Source organism: Mandrillus leucophaeus, unplaced genomic scaffold (assembly GCF_000951045.1).
Source record: "Mandrillus leucophaeus isolate KB7577 unplaced genomic scaffold, Mleu.le_1.0 Scaffold850, whole genome shotgun sequence".
Taxonomy (NCBI): Eukaryota; Metazoa; Chordata; class Mammalia; order Primates; family Cercopithecidae; genus Mandrillus; species Mandrillus leucophaeus.
In genome coordinates, this window is record NW_012109253.1 from 838794 (window position 1) to 855991 (window position 17198).

At 40.6% G+C, this 17198-nt stretch overlaps 1 pseudogene; it reads left to right on the plus strand.

Annotated features, from left to right (window-relative positions):
• Positions 1–8625: 8625 nt before the first annotated feature.
• LOC105530891 lies at positions 8626–9277 on the plus strand (annotated as a pseudogene).
• The last annotated feature ends 7921 nt before the right edge of the window (positions 9278–17198 follow it).

Here is a 17198-nt window from a genome sequence, read left to right on the forward strand (position 1 = left end):
GCCTCCCAAAGTGCTGGGATTAGAGGTGTGAGCCACTGTGCCCAGCCTATAATTCTTTTTATACAATGTTGAATTCAATCTGCTAATATTTGTTTATATTTTTTTTAGACTGAGGTTCCCTCTTTTTGCCGAGGCTGGAGTGCAGTGGCATGATCTTGGCTCACTGCAACCTCCAGCTTTCCATTTCATTCTATGAGGCCAGCATCACCATAATACCAAAACTAGACAAAGGCATTAAAGGAAACTATAGACCAATATCTCTCATGAACACACATGCAAAACTCCTTAGCAATCTGCTAGTATTTTGCTATCAGTTATTGCTGATAACTTTCCTTGCTCTAAAGTCTGCTCTGTTTAAAATTAATATAGCGCTCCTACTTTCCTTTGATTATTATTAGCATGGTATATCTTTCTGCATCCACTTACTTTTAATCTATATTACCTTTATATTTAAAGTGGGTTTCTTATAGACAAGTGTTGCAGGAAGTCAGGGACCCCAAACCAAGGGAGTGGTTGAAGCCATGGCAGAAGAACATAAATAGTGAAAATTTCATGGACATTAATTAGTACCCCAAATTAATACTTTTATAATTTCTTACACCTGTCTTTACTGCAATCTCTGAACATAAATTGTGAAGATTTCATGGACATTTATCACTTCCCCAATCAATACTCTTATAATTTCCTGTGCCTGCCTTTACTTTAATCTCTTAATCCCATCATCTTTATAAGCTGAGGATGTATGTCACCTCAGGACCCTGTGAGGATTGTGTTATCTGCACAAATTGTTTATAAAGCATGTGTGTTTCAACAATATGAAAATCTGGGCACCTTGAAAAGAAGAGGATAACAGCGATTTTCAGGGAACAAGGGAGATAACCATAAAGTCTGACTGCCTGCAGGGTCTGGCAGAACAGAGTCATATTTCTCTTCTTGCAAAAGCAAATAGGAGACATATCACTGAATTCTTTTTCTCAGCAAGAAACAGCCCTGGGAAAAGAATACATTCCCGGAGGCGGCCTTGAAAATGGCCACTCTGGGAGTATCTGTCTTATGCAGTTGAAGATAAGGGATAAAATATGCCCTGGTCTCCTGCAGCACCCTCAGGCTTGCTAGGATTAGGAAATTCCAGCCTGGTGAATTTTAGTCAGATTGGTTCTCTGCTCTTGAACCCTGTTTCCTGTTAAGATGTTTATCAATGACAATGCATGCACAGCAGGACATGGAACCTCATTAGTAATTCTAATTTCACCCTGGTCTTGTGATCTTGCTCTGCCCCCATTTGCCTTGTGATATTTTATTGCCTTTGAAGCATGTGATCTCTGTGACCCACACCTTATTCGTATACTTCCTCTCCTTTGAAAATCGCTAACAAAAACTTACTGGTTTTGCAGCTCAGGGGCATCACAGAACCTGTCGACATGTGATGTCTCCCCCGGACACCCAGCTTTAAAATTTCTGTCTTTTGTACTCTTTCCCTTTATTTCTCAGACCAGCCAATGCTTAGGGAAAATAGAAAAGAATGTACATTGAAATACTGGGGGCTGGTTCCTCCAATAGACAAGACATAACTGGGTCCTGTAGTTTGATCTTTCTTCTCCTTCCGAGACTCTTATTAATCATATGTGACACCTTTTATAGTTGTCCCACAGTTCTTGGATATTCTATTCTCTTTTTTTCAGTCTTTGTTCTCTTTGCTTTTCAGGTTTGGAGGTTTGTATTGAGATATCCTCAAACTCAGAGATTCTTCTCTCTGCTTTGTCCAGTCTACTAATAAGCCCACCAAAAGCATTTTTAAAATTTCTGTTACAGTGTTTTGATATCTTGTATTTCTTTTTGGTTCTTTCTTAGAATATCCATCTCTCTGCTTGCATTGCCCATCTATTCTTGCATGCTTTGTACTTTATCCATTAGAGCTCTTAGCATAGTAATCATAGTTGTTTTAAATTAACTATCTGATAATTCCAACATTCCTGCTATATCTGATTCTGGTTTTGATGCTTGCTCTGCCTGTTTAAACTCTTTATTTGCTTTTTAGTATGTTGTGTAATTTTTTCTTGATAGCTAGAAACTAAGTACTGGGTGAAAGAAACTGCTATAAACAAGACCTTAGTAGTGTAGTGGTAAAGTGTAAGCGGGGTAGGAAGCATTCTGTAGTCCTGTGATTGGGCTCTTTTAGTGAGTCTATGCCTCTAGATTGTGAACTTCATGCATGCTTCTCAGTCCTCCCCACCTCTCCGTTGGTGGAACAGGGTGGCCAGAGCAGTCTGGAGTTGGGTGTTTTCTTTCTTCCAGGTCAGTTAGGCTCTGATAAAAATCCCGCAGATTTGGCTCTCGTTAAATTATTTATCCTGAGGGAAGACCTTGTTAAGAAGAACAAAATGCTCTAGTGTATTTCAAAATGGTTCCTTTACCTCCCCTGTTCCTGCCAGAATCACAAGGGGATTTTTCTCTAATATTAACTCTCCTGACCTGATAGATCTCTTGCAGGTGAGACAAACAAAAGTGTAGGCCCCCTCCTGCCAGCTGGGTCCCACTGGAGTTTTTAATTCTCAAAGTTGTTGTATTAGTGAGTTCTCATGCTGCTAATAAACACATACCCAAGACTGGGTAATTTATAAAGAAAAATAAGTTTAATTGACACAGTTTCACATGGCTGGGGAGGCCTCAGAATCACAGCAGACGGTGAAGGAGGTAAAAAGGCATGTCTTACATGGTGGCAGGCAAAAGAGCATGTGCAGGGGAACTACCATTTATAAAACCGTCAGATCTTGTGAGACTTATTCACTATCAGGAAAACAGCACAGAAACCTCCCCACCGCCTGCCAATGATTCAATTATCTCCCACTGGGTCCCTCCCACCATATGTAGGGCTTATGGGAGCTACAATTCAAGATGAGATTGGGTGGGGACACAGCTGAACCGTATCAGTTCCCTACACTGAACTTTCAGCAATTCATCAATTACAGTTCAGATTTTTCCTACTCTGGCTTTGGTTCCGGCAGGGTGGCTACTTGCAAGCTTCTGTTTGCCGTGTTGTGATTCTCTGTACACCTCTTGGTCACTCCAATTTTGGGGGAAGTGATTTTCCCTATGACATCACTTATCTGGTGGATCTAGGAGGAGCTGTTGATTTTTAAGTTTAGCTTTTTACTTGTTGTTAGGATAGAGTGGTGTCTTCCAACCTCCTTACATGCTGGGTCAGAAACTAGAAATCCTACCAAACATTTTTTACTGTTGTTATTATTTAATTTTCACTGTAACTTGGGAGGTAATTTTTATTGACCTGATTTTTACAGAGAAGTAACTGAGACCCAGAAAGGCTATGTACCGACTAATTGGTAGAGATAGAACTAAAAGTCTCCAAATTGGCATCTTTATGCTAGGCATTGCTCTATAGCTGCCAATTTGTTTAAAAGACAAATACAACTGAAAGGATAAAATATTAAGCCACTGATTCCAAAATATAAATCAGCTTTAACTGCAACAGGAATAAAGCGTTTTGAGAGATCACAAAAAAGAAACCAGGTACATAATAAAAGTTGGCCTGGAAAGGAGGAAAATAGGATACAAATAGGAGATGAAGGTCACCAACAGGCAACATTCATGGCTTCACAACTTCACTTGGGTCTGGCCCTGTTGCCTCCATGGGCTCAGTGACTGCTACCCTCAAGATTCATTTCTAGGGTTGAGTCCATAGCCAGGTCAATTATAATCAAGCTTGGATTATTTGTTCCAGCTTTGCTGCTGAGTGAGAGTTGGATACCAGTGTAATGTGATAAATGATGTTCCGTTGGTCCTCGTGGTCAGTATTTGTTCTATTCACTGGGGCCATAATAAATGTGTGCCCTGAATAGCACATGAAGTTCTATGTAGCCAAATTAAAATGCCCTCTAAGTAGTCTCAATACCATGTTTTTTTCAGTCTCCAAATAGGCATGACCTAATAGGGAAAGAGTACTGTAAACAAGAGGGAACACTTTATTGTCCATCAATAGAGAGACATGTCCTTTTCCTCCTTGACTTAGCTTGCCAAGTTTGGTAAAACAGAAACCCAGTGAAGATTCAGGATGTCTCAAAATCAAAGCACACAATGAAGCAACATGGAGCATATAAAGTACTAATGTCAAAGTTTGGTTTAATTTTCAAGACTTTATTATTTAAAGTTATAGATACACTTCAGGGCTTTTGAAAGAACACTGTACATACTTAAAAATATTTCATTGAAGCTACTTTGACTCATCTTCCATTTACAAACTATTTTCTATGTTACCTAAAATACAAACAGCAAAATAATTATTTTTTGGAACAATTGCTTTCTAAATCCTGAGGGAAACAATAACAATAACAGATTTAAAATATTGGATGCCTATATATACATATAAAGTACATCCCAAATATTTTCTCTAATGATTGGCAATATTTTGTGCTTTTTGAATCCAGAAATTGAAAGATTAATCAGCTTATCCAAGATCACATATGTTTTAGTCTCAGTTCTTCAGAGAAAACAGGTCCAACAGGGGTGTGTGTGTGTGTGTGTGTGTGAGAGATATTTATCTTAGTATAATAAAAAGATTTATTTTGAGGAATTGGCTCATATAATTATGGAGACTGAGAAGTCCCAAGATCTGCATTTGGCAAGCTGGAGGCCCAGGAGAGCCAATGGTAACAGTTCTAGTCTGAGTCTGAAGGCCTGAGAGTCAGAAGAGTTGATGGTGTAAGGTTTACTCTGAGTCTGAAGGCAGGAGAATACTGATGTCCCAGCAGTCAAGCAGGGAATGTGAATTCTCTCTTACTCAGTCTTTTGTTCTCTCCAGGACTTCAACAGATTGGATGGGGCCCACTTACACTGGGAGGGCAATCTGCCTTACTTAGTCTACAGATTCAAATGTTAATCTCATCTAAAAACATCCTCACAGACATACCCAGAATACTGTTTAAACAAATGTCTGGGCACCCCATGGCTCCATCAGGTTGACACATAAAACTAACCATCACAACATAGCTGGAAAGCAGCTGAGATAGGGGATTTAAATACAGATCAATTTAACTCTAAGGTCCATAGTTTTTCATCACATCACTCTACCCCAAGGAGGTACGTTTTCTGATCCCAAGCTCCAACTTTAAGAGCTACATTGATTGTTTTGGGATGTGTGGGAGATCCTGTTAAAAACTCTTTTCATCAAATATTCTGAGATCACCCAGCTGTTAATTTAGTTTCATCTGGCTCATCTCCAAACCTCTGACACATTCATTGCTGGTAATGTTCTGGAAATTCCCACTGCACTTCCTTTTTGGCAAAGTTAACTTTCATTTACATTGGGGTTACTAAGAATTTCAGACAATAGAAAGTAGCTTATATCATCCAAAAAAGCTAAGGCCTTCTACTTTTTTTTTTTTTTTTTCTGAGACAGAGTTTCACTCTTGTTGCCCAGGCTGAAGTGCAGTAGAGTGATCTTGGCTCACTGCAACCTCTGCCTGCTGGGTTCAAACAATTTTCTGCCTCAGCCTTCCAAGTTTCTGGGATTACGGGCATGCGCCACCACACTCAGCTAATTTTGTATTTTTAGTAGAGATGGGGTTTCACCACGTTGGCCAGGCTGGTCCCGAACTCCTGACTTCAGGTGATCCACCCACCTCGGCCTCCCACAGTGCTGGGATTACAGATGTGAGCCACCATGCCCAGCCAGGCCTTCTAATTTTTTAAATTAAAATATTGTAAACATAAAATTTATTTTTCAAATTATTTATTTATTTGTATTGTATATATTTAGTATATACAACATAATGCTTTGTTACACATGTGCGTAGTGAAATAATTGCTGTAAGTAAGAAAATTAACATATCCTTCACTTTTCATAGTTACTTTTTTGTCATAGGAGTATCTGATATCAACTCTCTCAGCAAATTTTCAATATACAATATGGTTAATAATATGATACTATTAACTATAATCCTTCTACTATATACTAGATCTTTAGACTTATTAATACTACATAAGTTTGTATCGTTTGACCTACCTCTCACCATTTTCTCTCCTTCCCAAATTATTTTTCAAAGGCACAGGTTCTTTGGTTCGAAAATCCAAATTTATTTTTACACCTTTAGTTTACAGATTCAAGAAGCTCAAGACTTCTTAACAGATAAGATATACTGCACAAGCCACTTAGATTTATCTAAAACCACATAAAACCCATGACTTAAGAAATGATGAAGAGCATTAAAACTGGAAATGCATATATCTCCCAATTTCTAGAATCACATTTTGCATTACATAATATTATATCATCCACTATGCCATATGTAAGACAGCATTGTCAACCAGTCTGTCTAACCATACTGAGCAGTCTGTGAAACAAATCAGCTGAATATGATGTTGCCCTGGGCAGGAACACCCTGACTCACCAGGAAAAGATTGGCTGTGTATCTGTCAACAATGGGCTCCAGCCCTCACTCTCTGATCTGTTTGGTATTCAGAAAATTCTCTCTGAGTGCCTCATCTCTGTGGTCTGTAGGAGTTAATGTGCCAGAAAAGGAGAGCAAATTCATTTTCAGTGTATTAATGAGATCAGACTCAAGGACAATTGAACAAGACTTCCCCCCGCCCTTTTTTTTTCTTTTTTTTTTGAGACGGAGTCTTGCTCTGTCACCCAGGCTGGAGTGCAGTGGTGTGATCTCGGCTTACTGCAACCTCTGCCTTCCAAGTTCAGGCGATTCTCCTGCCTCAGTCTCCCGAGCAGCTGGGACTACAGGCCCGCATGCCACCATGCCCAGTTAATTTTTGTATTTTTAGTAGAGACGGGGTTTTACCATATTGGCCAAGCTGGTCTCAAACTCCTGACCTCGTGATTCACATACCTTGGCCTCCCAAAGTGCTGGAATTACGGGCATGAGCCATCGCGCCCAGCCCAAGACTCCTATTTTTAAAACCTGAAAAAATTGTCATGAATGAAATGCAGATAGAATCTGTAAGTCACTTGCTACATTAAGATACTCAGGCAAAGGGAGTTATTCCTGTACATTATGATGTGTGCCTCCAAGCTTGTTTCATAAATAAATATCTTAAAAATGTACTTATTTACCTGCTGCATCATTAACTCATTCATTCATTCAATACATGTCCATTAGGCATCTCCCATTTTAAGTCATTTTTATGCTGGGTAGTTTAAGGGGTTTTAAGATAAATAGCAGAAGTGTTGAGAGAAGACAAATACCCAAATAACTGAAATGCAAAACAGAGCAGTATAAGTGCTGAGTAAGGGGAAAAACAAAGAATTATCAGGATTTAAAACAGGGTAAAATTAAACAGAGCACCAAAAGAAGTAAATTAGGAAATATTTTATGAAAGATGAAGAAGGTGATTTTAGCCTTGAAGGATGGTAGTCACTTCTGGCAAAGCACCAATATAAGCATAAGTCTGTTGGTGGGAAAGTTCACGGTACAGCACAGCTTTGTTGATGGGAAGAGTGTGGGAGATTGGGATAGAATAATGGACGCAGCACAGATCAGAGGAGAAACCAGAGAGGCCATACTGAAATTAAACGTTAAACTCAACTGGAAAGCAATTGCCTGTGCACACTGCGGCCAGTGTGGTCTGCAAGTCAGAAGCTGTCTGCTCTATTCTGGCATCCTCTGTGTCTTCTGAGGCTTCTTTCACCTCTCTGGGCCTCAGTGTCCATACATGTAAAATGAAAATACTACTCTGCCGACTTCATGAAGTTATTATAATGATTAGATAATGTAGATTGTTACTGATTTTCAATGTTGGGTGGTAGAGGAGTTGGTTAGAGCTATGCTATTTAACTTTTCAGAGCTCAGAACATAAATAATTTTTAATGTAAAACAGACTTCAAAATTCTCTTTAAATAATATTGCTAGACCCACAGAGACATAAATCAAAAACAAGTTAATCATATATAATGGCAATGATGATAAAATTGCTTTTTTATGAGCTTTTTAATATAGATGCTATTAAGATTCCAATTCAAAGGAAACTAAAAATTAGAGAGGGGAAGTTGTTTTCTACAGTTACGGGCTGGGAAGTAGCAGAGCTAAGTCTATAAACTCAAGCAGCCAGACTTCAGCTGAAATGCTTAACACAGGCTAAACTGCTCTAAAATAAAGCAAGAATGCTATGATTTTGTGTATGGTTTTAATAAAAGAAAAAATACATACTTTTGTGAATATTATCCAAGTATTATTAATCCAAAAAGATAATTTTTAATTCTCTTTTATTTAAAAAGGTACACAAAAGAAAAAATATTTAATATTAACATTATGAATCAGTGAATTGAATTTAAAATGGGATACTATTTTTAGTTAATATTTTAGCAGATGCCTTAAAACATTGTTCATGTATTTTTTTTTCAGTTTATAAATTAAGACATGTTCATCATAGAAAACTGAAAAAATATTGAACAGCATAAAGGCAATAAAACCCACAATGTTATCATTAACATTTTATTAAATGTCTTTCCAATCTTTATAAATATGCTACACTATTAAGAATTATGAATGTTGGGGGTTGGAAATCCTCAGCCTCAGTGGCGGTCATGGACACGTTGAGCTGGGTAGAAGTGGAGGGGCCATTTGAGGAGTCGGGAGGGGGTGACAGGCTAAGATTTGGAGAGAGAGGCGCTCGTGGCTGGACTCAACCTGGGAAGAATCTTCTGCTGACTCTCAACTTTTCCTGGAAAAAATGAATCATTCCCATCATATGGGGATGAGCTATATGGGCTCCAATAGTACCATGCAGCCTTCTTACCATCACCCAACAACTTCAGCCTCACACTCCCATGATGGAAGAGACAGCAACATGAAGATGATGATGCCTATTACCTTCTACTTTGGCTTTAAGAATGTGGAATAACTGTTTTCTGGTTTGGTGATCAATACAGCTGGAGAAATGGCTGGAGTTTTTGTGGCAGTGTTTTTACTAGCAATGTTCTATGAAGGACTCAAGATAGCCCGAGACAGCCTGGCCTGCTGTGTAAGTCACAAGTCAGCATTCGCTACAATTCCATGCCTGTCCCAGGACCAAATGGAACCATCCTTATGGAGACACACAAAACTGTTAGGCAGCAGATGCTGAGCTTTCCTCACCTCCTACAAACAGTGCTGCACATCATCCAGGTGGTCATAAGCTACTTCCTCATGCTCATCTTCATGACCTACAACGGGTACCTCTGCCTTGCAGTAACAGTAGGGCTGGTACAGGATACTTCCTCTTCAGCTGGAAGAAGGCAGTGGTAGTAGACATCACAGAGCATTGCCATTGATGTCAGACTCTACGGTGTGTCCTTATTGATTGCATTGGGAAGCTGTTCAACACTTGAAGACATGATTCCTGCTCCAAGCATCCCTTCTTGCTCCTCTTTGTGCACATACACACACACACACACACACACCCCACACACCTGCTCAATAGAGGTTTAGTTTATAGTCTCTGAGCTAAAGTAGTAAGCTCCCAAATTGTTTTTGCTAATAAGCTGAGATTCCCATTTCTCTGAAGGAGAAGCCCGCATGAGATGTCTTTTCCTTCTCTATCATCTTACAGCCAAGTTATATGTTCTTGTCTAATCCATGCAGCTTTTTGTTCATTGACTTGATCATCTGCTTCCTTTTTGAATGTTTAACAGATAGTAAGTAAATTTGGTGTTTCTTCCCCCCGGGTCAGTTATTGAAAGGGGTTAACTTCAGCCAGGATTGATGGCAGCTGAAGGAAATTCTTGCCCAACTAAACCCAGAACTCAAACTTAACATCAGAAAATAAGGTCCAGGGCCGGGTGCAGTGGCCCACGCCTATAATCTCAGCACTCTGGGGGCCCAAGGCAGGCTCGATCACCTGAGGACAGGAGTTTGAGACTAGCCTGGCCAACATGGTGAAACCCCGTCTCTACTAAAGATACAAAAATTAGCTGGGCGTGGTGGTGGGCACCTGTAATCCCAGCTATTCAGAAGACTGAGGCAGGAGGATCACTTGAACCTAGGAGGCGGACGTTGCAGTGAGCCAAGATGGTGCCACTGCACTCCAGCCTGGGCGACAAGAGTGAAACTCCGTCTCAAAAAAAAAAAAAAAAAAAAAAAATCAGCTTTTGGATTCAATGAGTGGGAAATACATTGTGCCTTTCTCTTGATGTGATGCATTATACCAAGATCTTCGTAACGTGCAGGGGGGTGGTTTGAAACTAAACACAGGCTTAGAGCTTGCAGTGTATTCTTGGATGGCTGACTCATCGACTTGCATTCCCACTTAACACTTTGATTAGCATGAACTTGCCAATCAAAAAATGGCAATCAATTTGAGAAAATAGAATAGATATTATTAGGCCTAGTGCGGCGGCTCAGCCTGTAATCCCAGCACTTTGGGAGGCCGAGATGGGCAGATCACGAGGTCACGAGACTGAGACCAGTCTGACTAACATGATGAAACCCTGCCTCTACTAAAAACACAAAAATTAGCCGGGCATGGTGGCGCGTGCCTGTAATCCCAGCTACTCTCTTGAGGCAGGAGAATTGCTTGAATCCGGGAAGCGGAGATTGCAGTGAGCCGAGATCGCACCACTGCACTCCAGCCTGGTGACAGAGCGAGACTTCATCTCAAAAAAAAAAAAAAAAAGGAAAAAGAAACAGATATTTTTAAATAATACCATTCGCAGTTTACTTTGACTTGATACCTTGGTTTGTCCCAGCTGAAGTGAAGCAAAAGAATTTGAATTATTTTTCCCACTATTGTTTTCGCATGTCTGCCTCTGAAACAGTGATTTTCAAGCTTTACAGTGCATCAACATCACCTGTAGGGCTTGTTAAAATACTAATTGCTGGGCCTCAATGCAAAAGCCCCCAAAGTGGCACTTCTGAGTTCCTGCTGATGCTACAAGGGACCACACTTTGAGAATCTCTGCTTTAAAATAAGAAAATATGAGCTGGTGGATTGGCTGCCTGGTATTGGGCATGGATATTTGAATTGATGATTGGTAGATGGTGTGTCTGGACCTAACTCATATAGTAAACACTGTTGATCAATACCTAATCATTCCACATTTATTGAGCTCCACCTGTGTGTATGTGTACCCAAGCACACATGCGTGAAGGGCTATAGCCAAAGTATTTTTACTAGCCTGTATGAAGTCACTAGTCCTTATTTTTAAAGGTCTATGACTTCTTGGAAGTAGTTTGATAGTTGAGAGAGACCTTTGATCTGCAGTGTAAATCTACCAGTCACGGGCCAGAAGGGCAAAAGCTCAGTTCTCTCTTTGGAAAGACTCAGGGTGTGGTTTGCTGGTGGCCAGATTTTCCTCAGGCTCCAACAACTGTGTTCATACCAAGCAGATTCTCATCCTCTATGTGAGCATCTTTGTTATTAGTGAGGGTTTAATTACTTTACAAGTGGCCAAAACCCCTATTCTCAATGAAGAACCACAATGGATTTTTATTCTGTTCAGTTGTAGTCTACACTGAAGTCTTATTCCCGGTTCAAACTACCTCTTTAAATTGATTCGTCTTGTGCTGGTCTGTTAAATCCTGCCCTCCTTGGTGCTAGATCCAGTTGTGCCTCAGGGCAGAGGAAGTAAAACACAGCTATCCTGTTGGCCTTTGTACTTTCTCCATGGATGCCAGTTAAATATTGGAGAGCAAGGAATGTGTACTTGTATGGCTTTGAACCAAGAGAGGGTTATGAGCCTACTGGATTGAGGTTAAAATCCAAGAACCAACATTTAGAGCTTTGTGCTTTTCTCTCATTCCATCACCTTGCAATGATGATACTTAACATGAGCAGGGTGAATGACAGGTACTGACAAAGTCCAACACAAAGATGTAATACAGCCTGTTGTCTCAAGCCAAGGAATCATAAAACCATAAGAAATAAATAGAAATCAATAGTTAGTAGTGACACTGGTGCTCTCTAGAAATCTCAGCATGAACTGCTGTAGAATACCCTCCCAGCAACAGAACCTTATCAGTAAGGCCAGCTAGACACAATGGCTCACGCCTGTAATCCCAACACTTTGGGAGGCCAAGGTGGGAGGATGGCTTGTGTCCAAAACTTTGAGACCAGCCTGGGCAACATAGTGAGATCCCGTCTCTATAAAAAAATCAAAAATTAGCTGGGTGTGGTGCTGCACATCTGTAGTCCTGGCTACTTGGGAGGCTGAGGCAGGAGGATTGCTTTAGTCCAGGAGGTCGAGGCTGCAGTGAACCATGATTGAGCCATTGCACTCATCTCGGGTGATAGAGCAAGACCCTGTCTCAGAAAAAAAAAAAGAAAAAAGAAAGAAGAAAATTCAAGGCCAGTTAAGACTAAATGCTATGACTTTGAAATTCACAGAAATAAATAAATAGCAGTTTAGGTTAGGTCTGCAGGTATTCAGGATAGAGATAATCTCCTGAAAAATGTGAATTTCAGAGATTCTTAGACTGGCTGCCAAAAGATGAAGCCAGTGAAGGAGAAAAAGCTTAAATTCCATCTTGAGCCCTTGGACTGTGATAATACAATGATTTCATTAACTTTTCATTTCTGTATACCTGTTCATTTGGAATTTAATGCTTGACTTCTTTGTTCGTTTTGGATCTAAACTTCTCTTTTACTCCTTCCCCATTCACATCTTTTAGAAGACTGCATCACCATTTCTTTAGCCTCCTTACTCTGCTGTCCTTTCCCTTTTCTTTCAGTGTTTTTGATCTTACGTCTACTGTTTTAAATCTCCGTAGGCCTCCTGATGCATTGGACAGTGTTATGCTGTGGATATAAATACCAATCAGAAAATGGCATTTATAAATCTGTTAGAGACTTTAAGCATGCTTCAAGAGGCAGTTGCCCCACTGGAATTTCTATAAGGCTGGTACCCTTCCCAAAGTTACAGAATCTTAAGTGCTGTCTCTAGTCTGTGATGGAGGAACTCCCAGCATCCTCATTGCCCACAAATGGAATCCTCACTGTATCCACTAGGAGATTAGAAATCAAAGTTTCTTCACTACTTCTATGGTAGGGTTGTCTGAAATTCCCTTTTAGGCTGTGGGTACTGGTCTTGGGTGCTAGTCATAAGGGGTTCCTTATAAGGGGCGGGTGGAGGGGAGTACACTTTCATGTCATTCAATTTTGATCCTGCCCTCTCCAGCTACTCCTTCAAAAGATACAAAGTCTGGGCCTGACGCAGTGGCTCACACACTTTGGGATGCTGAGTGGGGGTGGATCACCTGAGGTCGGGAGTTTGAGATCAGCCTGGTAAAACCCCGCCTCTACTAAAAACACAATAATTAGCCGGGTGTGGTGGCTCACGCCTGTAATCCCAGCACTTGGGGAGGCTGAGGCGGGCAGATAACAAGGTCAGGAGATCGAGACCATCCTGGCTAACGCGGTGAAACCCTGTCTCCACTAAAAAATACAAAAAATACAAAAAATTAGCCAGGCGTGGTGGCAGGTGCCTGTAGTCCCAGCTACTCGGGAGGCTGAGGCAGGAGAATCGCGTGAACCCGGAAGGAGGAGCTTGCAGTGAGCCGAGATCACACCACTGCACTCCAGTCTGGGCAACGGAGTGAGACTCCGTTTCAAAAAAAAAAAAAAAGATAGCAGATGCTGGCAAGATTGTGGAGAAAAAGAAGTGCTTGTACACTGTTGGTGGGAGTGTGAATTAGTTCAGCCATTATGGAAGACAGTGTGGCAATTCTTCAAAGACCTAAAAACAGAAATACCATTCAACTCAGCAACCCCATTACTGGGTATATACCCAAACAAATAGAAATAATTCTATTAGAAAAACACATGCACATATATGTTCACTGAAGCACTATTCACAATACCAAAGAGATAGAATCAACCCAAATGCCCATCAGTGATAGAATGGATAAAGAAAAAGTGGTACATATACACCATGGAATACTATGCACCCATAAAAAAGAACAAGATCAGTTGGGTGTGGTGGCTTATGCCTGGGGACATGGATGGAGCTGGAGGTCATTATCTTAAACTAACATAGGAACAGAAAACCAAATATTACATGTTCTCACTCATAAGTGGGCACTGAACAATGAGAACACATGGACACAGGGAGGGGAATATCACAAATGGGGCTTGCTGGGGAGTGGGGGCAAGGGGAGGGATAGCATTAGGACAAACACCTAATGCATGTGGGGCTTAATACCTAAAGCATGCAGGGCCCATAATCCTTAGCAAACTAATGCAGGAACAGAAAACCAAATACCATATGTTCTCACTTATAAGTGGGAGCTAAATGATGAGAATACATGGACACATAGAGGGGAACAATACACACTGGCACCTTTTGGAGGGTGGAGGATGGGAGGAGGGAGAGGATCAGGAAAAATAACTAATGCATACTAGGCTTAAAATCTGGGTGATGAAATACTCTATACAACAGAGTTTACCTATGTAACAAACCTGCACTTGCACCCTTGAACTTGAAAGTTAAAAAATTATACAATCATATTTACATATGATTATATATAAAATAATGATATAGCAATTATATATATTTTACATTAAAAATGTACAAATCTTCAGAGTACAGCTCAGTGAATGTTTATATACACCCATGTAACCACCATGCAGATCAAGAAATAAAATATTTCTAGCACCCCAGAGGGCTCACTGTGTTCCCTTCCAGCCAATGCCATCCCCATCTAGGATGATTGTTGATTTTCTCTCTATCACCACTGACTAATTTTGTCTGCTTTGAACTTCTTATAAGGCATACATTATATATTTCTGGTGTCTGTTTTTTTTTTTTTAAGCCACATTGGTACATATCTCAGTAGTTTGTTCATCTTCATTTCTATGTAGTTTTCCACTGTATGAAAATAATACAATGTATTCATCCATTCTAGGGTATTGAGTTGTTTCTAGTTTGGCTTTTAAAAAAAAGAAGCTATGAACATTCTTGTACCTGCCTTTTGGGTGTACATAAGCACTTATTTCTCTTGGGTATATACTGAAAAGTAGAATTGTTGGATGATAACGTATACATATATTTAGCTTTAGTATTAGAATGGTGCAAAAGTAATTACAGGTTGTGCCGTTGAAAGTAATGGTGGCCGGGTGCGGTGGTTCATGTGGGTAATCTCAACAGTTTGGGAGGCTGAGGTGGGTGGATCACAAGGTCAGGAGATCAAGACCATCCTGGCTAACATGGTGAAACCCCGTCTCCCCTAAAAATACAAAAAATTAGCCGGTCGTGGTGTTGGGCACCTGTAGTCCCAGCTACTCGGGAGGCTGAGGCAGGAGAATGGCGTGAACCTGGGAGGCGGATCTTTCTGTGAGCTGAGGTCACACCACTGCACTCCAGCCTGGGTGACAGAGCGAGACTCCATCTCAAAAAATAAAAATAAAAAAGTAATGGCAATTACTTTTGCAGCAACCTAATAGTTACTGTCAAGCAGCATTCCAAAGTGGGTTTACAATTTATAGTCTCACCAGCAATTTGTGAGAGTTCCAGTTATTCGACATATTTGCCAGCACGTGCATTGTCAGTCCTTTTCATTTTAGTTGTCTGCCACAGGTATAGCAGTATTTCACTGAGGTTGTAATTTGATTTCCTTTATGACTAATAATGATGGTAATATGTCTATTGGTAATTTGGATACCCTTTTTGGATACAGTAAAGTGCCTGTTAAAGTGTTGTTCTGTTCGTTTGTTTGTTTCAGAGTCTCATTCTGTTGCCCAGGATGGAGTGCAGTGAGCTGAGATCAGGTGACCTCCTGAGCTCAGTGATGTGCACTTAACCTCCTGGGCTCAAGTGATCCTCCCACCCTGGCCTCCCAAGTGGCTGGGATTACAAGTGCGACCACCATGCAAGGCTAATTTTTGTATTTTTGTAAAGACAGGGTTTCACTATTTTATGCAGGTAGGTCTCAAACTCCTGGGCTCAAGTGATCTTCCCATCTCAGCCTCCCAAAGTGCTGAGATTACAGTTGTGGGCCACCATGCCCAGCCTTTCTTTTCAAAAATTAGGCAGAAATCTGGATACAAGCCTTTTATTGGATATATCTATTGTAAATATCTCTTCCCAGTCTTTCACTCTTTTTTTTTTTTTTTTGAGAAGCAGTCTCACTCTGTCACCCAGGCTGGAGTGCAGTGGCACAATCTCGGCTCACTGCAAGCTCCACCTCCCGGGTTCACGTCATTCCCCTGCCTCAGCCTCCTGAGTAGCTGGGACTACAGGCGCCTGCCACCACACCCGGCTAATTTTTTGTATTTTTTAGTAGAGACGGGGTTTCACCATATTAGCCAGGATGGTCTTAATCTCCTGACCTCGTGATCCGCCCGCCTCGGCCCCCAGAGTGCTGGGATTACAGGCGTGAGCCACCGCGCCCGGCCCCCAGTCTTTCACTCTTAGTGATGTCTTTTAATTAAACTACTGGCTTTTTACATAACAAAAAATTAACTGTTCTCTTTACTGGTAGAAATAATGAATTCAATGAATCATCACTTTTAATTTTGTTTGACATCAAACTACTAAAATATAGTTTTATTTTACATATGTTTGCAGAATATTAATAAAGAGAATAGCACAGACTGGAGTTTAAGAGACATTGATTTAGAACACCATGCTAATGAAATTGATCTTATTGGGCAAAGTTAGCACCCCTTCACCCAGGTTGGGAACTGACAAGTAAATGCAGGTCCTTTATGAGAGTGAATGTGGTTCAGCCTAAATCCACTACAACTTAACCAAAAATGCAAAAAGGAATTCTTGGATAAAAAAAAAGTCATTATCAGAGACTCCTTTTTAATTTTAATTTTAATTTTATTTTATTTATTTATTTTTTGAGATGGAGTCTCGCTCTGTCACCCAGGCTGGAGTGCAATGGCGTGATCTCCGCTCACTGCAAGCTCTGCCTCCCAGGTTCACACCATTCTTCTGCCTCAGCCTCCCGAGTAGCTGGGACTACAGGTGCCCACCACCACGACCGGCTAATTTTTTGTATTTTTAGTAGAGACAGGGTTTCACCACGTTAGCCAGGATGGTCTCCATCTCCTGACCTTGTGATCCACCCGCCTCGGCCTCCCAAAGTGCTGGGATTACAGGTGTGAGTCACTGTGCCCGGCCCAGAGACTCCTTCTTATCTGAGTTTTCATTACTCAAATTCCTCTAGAATATGATTATACAGGAATATTTGCCATTAAATGAAAGTATTCACTGATGAACTGAATATCCATAAAATTTTTCCCCTTTCAAACAA